The sequence below is a fragment of the Corvus brachyrhynchos genome, unplaced genomic scaffold (assembly GCF_000691975.1).
Source record: "Corvus brachyrhynchos isolate BGI_N302 unplaced genomic scaffold, ASM69197v1 scaffold532, whole genome shotgun sequence".
NCBI classification, from domain to species: Eukaryota; Metazoa; Chordata; class Aves; order Passeriformes; family Corvidae; genus Corvus; species Corvus brachyrhynchos.
The window spans coordinates 98,673-102,219 of NW_008236454.1; the positions used below are offsets into that span (position 1 = coordinate 98,673).

The 3,547-nt window shown below is 47.6% G+C and overlaps 1 long non-coding RNA gene across 1 annotated transcript in view; it reads right to left on the bottom strand.

Annotated features, from left to right (window-relative positions):
• Positions 1–357, bottom strand: part of LOC108444622 — a 25,277-nt gene extending 24,920 nt beyond the window's left edge. The window contains exon 1 of the long non-coding RNA XR_001859259.1: positions 348–357. This is a non-coding gene — a long non-coding RNA (uncharacterized LOC108444622). The remainder of the gene's footprint in view (positions 1–347) is intronic.
• Positions 358–3,547: the final 3,190 nt, after the last annotated feature.

Sequence of the window (3,547 nt, forward strand, 5' to 3'; positions counted from 1 at the left end):
CCCCCGCAGAAGGCTATATCAGTCGACAGGCCTGCAGGGCAGACATGGGCTCACCAGCTGGCTGTCCCCTGCTGCTGCTGCTCCCTTGGTATCTTCTCCAAAATGAGGGAGTGACCCCTGCAGCCCCAAACCACCTCTGGCCTCCTGGCCTCCTCCTGCTCCATGGCCATGGTCTTCTCCTGGCTCTTGCTGCTGCCACTGCTAGTAGGACTGCTCTCCAACATCGGCCCTACATGTCTGATGCTGCAGGAATGAGGAGGGTGCCCTTTGTCCCCCCTCCTTGCACCTTAAATGGTGGTAGAGGGGGGAAAAAAGCAAGCTGGGACAGGGCAGGGCTGCAAGGCCACAAAGGGGAAGTTGGTGGGAAAGGTGGGGCACCCACTTTCATGCTGAGCCCCTTCAGTGGGTGGTCCGGGTAGGGTGGGGGAGCCACATGCTGGGAGCATCTCCTTTTAGTGTTTGCAGAACCAGCCGTGCTGGACCTGGTGGCACTTGCTGTCCCTGATGAAGCCATCACTGTCCTGGTCAAGAGCCAGGAAGACCACCTGTGCCAGCTCGCACTCCTTGTGTGTCCCCAGCCACAGGAGAGGACTGGGATGTGGGGGACCCCCCACTCCTGTGCCCAGTGTTGCAGAGGTTTGTCTCCCCAGGTTCCATGGCCATGGGTGCCAGCTGTGGTAGTCAGCCTTGGGTGTTGCCCCACATTGGGCACCAAGTAAGGCTGTCATTGTTTAGGAATGGCACTCCAAACCACAAGCCACTTCCCCCCCCCCTTTCCCCTGCCTTTGGTGGGAGACAAAAGGCAGAGACTATGGGTTGAGATAAGAACAATTTACTGGAAACAGCAATGAGATAAGAAAATGAACAGTAACAGAAACAATATTAAAAACAAAAGTGTACAAAATAGGGTGATTTACATGCAAAAATGGCCACCAAGCCTGGGACAATGAAAACCAATGGCAGACAGACCCTCCACGTGACATGTTTATCTGACTGCAAGTCATGCCCCTCTTCTTCCCAGAAGCAAGAATCCCTTAATTCTGCCCCCTTCCCCCAGAAGTGATGTGAGGTGGTATAGATTAACAACCTAGACACACCCACATGGCTCCAGGCTCCACCCCCTCATGGCTACTGTGAAAAAATTACCTCTGTCCTGGCCTAAAACCAGAAAATTATCCACCCCTTTATTCTATACCATATACATGATGCCCAGATCCTACACCTTCCAACTATATACATATATATAAAAATATACACAAGCACAGGTATCATTTCCATAGTCAATGTCTGTCCCTCCCAAGATGTCTGTTGAGTTGATTTAGTCCATGACTGTGGGTTCTATCCATCCTAACTGTCTTCCAGGGCAGGAGGGCTGGTGTGCTGTTGGCTGGTTGTTGCACCAGGAGCTCACAACTGGTGTATCTGGAGCAGTCCATCCTCATTGTCCATAGGAGTTATGACAAACAGCAGCAGTATCATTCAGCAACCAATATTACAATTAAACATTACAGACTGTTCTCACCCAAAAATCAAATCCCCTTGAGGCACACATTGTGTTTCCCTGTTCCTCTGCGTTACCCACCAAGTGCACCCAGGTCCTTGAGCAAAAACAATCCCATTGATGGGTTTGCCTTTGCTTGAGGCAGGACTAATCCAAACTGTCTTCTATGGGGAGAAATAAGATAGAATTGGGTTGTGAGCTGTAAACCTGCCTGCAGAGGCACATGGCAGCACAAAGGAGCACATGGCAGCACAGAGAGGCTTGTCTCCACCAGACCCTGGGGGGAGGAGGTGTCACACGGCAGACCCCTACAGAGAGGAGCTTGCCAGGAGCTGACAGATGGGTGAACAGTCAGTGATCATCCCATAGAAGGAAGCGTGTTGCTGATGTGGTAACACGGGATAGGTCACGTAGTGAGGATTACCATATAAGGAAATACTGTACCTTAGAAAAGTGTATAAACCCAGCTCATTCTTTTGAATAAATGATTCAGATTCCCTGCCAGTCTGGGTCCGTGATTCAATTGTCGACAGTCTTCCCTAACACATTCCTCATATGCACCACAGGGACTTCATCTTCTATGGTACATTGAAGTTTTGATTGGGCAGGGCCAACCTGATTGGTAGAGCCTCAGGTGTTAACTAACCAGGTGGTCTTTGTTAAATGTAGATCCCAATGTTTGAAGGTTCCCCTACCCATTGCTTTCAATATGCTTTTTAACAGTCCATTGTACCGTTCAACTTTCCCAGAGGCTGATGCATGATAGGGAATATGATACACCCACACAATAATGTGCTCTCTGGCTCAGGTGTCTATGAGGCTGTTAACAAAAAAATTAGTAAAAATAAAAGATATCCCATCGTCCAACCAGCCGAATAAAGAATGTCTGCTTCTTACTACATTAGTGTTAAGGAGTTTCTTATATATTTACCGATTTTTTAGTAACAGTTTTGGCAACCCAGGTGGAACATACTCCTGAATTTCAATGGATCCAAAGGATCGCGGGGCCTCCAACTGGCACCGAGGGATTCTCAGGAGGAACCTTTGATTCCTGGACAGAAGGAAATTGGAGCAAGACCCCTGGTAAGATAAAGGCATTCATTACTTTAATTTAAAAGGATTAACTGTTAACCCGCCTGTAAGGTGCAGCAAAAGCTTCGCAGGGTTGAGTTTAAAGGCACCTAAGGTGGGAACAGGGAAGGGTTAGAGTCCCTTCTAAGGAGCTCCTAAATGGTAATTGGTTATAATGGGAAACAAAACCTTGAAAGACGTATCACAGGTGTTACTGCTGGGATGTATCTTGAAACATTGGAAACAAATTGGGGGCGATTCCCTCATGTGAGAAAAACTTATAAAATATTGTAATCAGTGGTTGTAGATACAAAAATGCTGCTAGCAAGGATTTTCTTGCTATTTTCTAGGTCCGTGAGAGACTTTTCTCTCTCACACAAGAGGTAGCAGGGAATGTAAACAACCAAACCACCTGCAACCTTGAAAAGTCTTGTTTATGGTACAATAGAAAAATATTTTGACAATGGATGTTTTAGGATTTTAGCCAATCACCCCAAGGGGTGGCTGGTCCTTTGTCCAATTAGACTATGAAGAAAAAAGTCTATAAAAGAGTTTGTAAAATAATTAAATAAATCAATCTTGCTGCACAATTCCTGCCGGCTGGATCTTCTCCTCCTCCTCCTCCCTATGGCTGCGGGAGACGGTGATATACCATAGGAACCAGGCCTGCGGTAATATCCTCCTAAGGTAATATTTGGTGCTGCCTGACGTGATCTGCACTCTCTGACGTGTCCTGCTGCTGCGCGTCAAGCCAAATTTCTCTAGAGGTACACTGTTCCCCTTCCCCCCCCGGGACCAGGAGGTCCGACATGAATGAGGAATGGCGAACAGCGGCTCACAAACTGACGCTATGGTAATAGTCTGGAAAGGTGTGTTTAGTATATTGCACACCTCCATTCCTGAGAACTCAGTTCGGGAATTATTAGATTGGGCTACCTTAAAAGGGATTTCCATGGACACAGATACTGCCCTGGA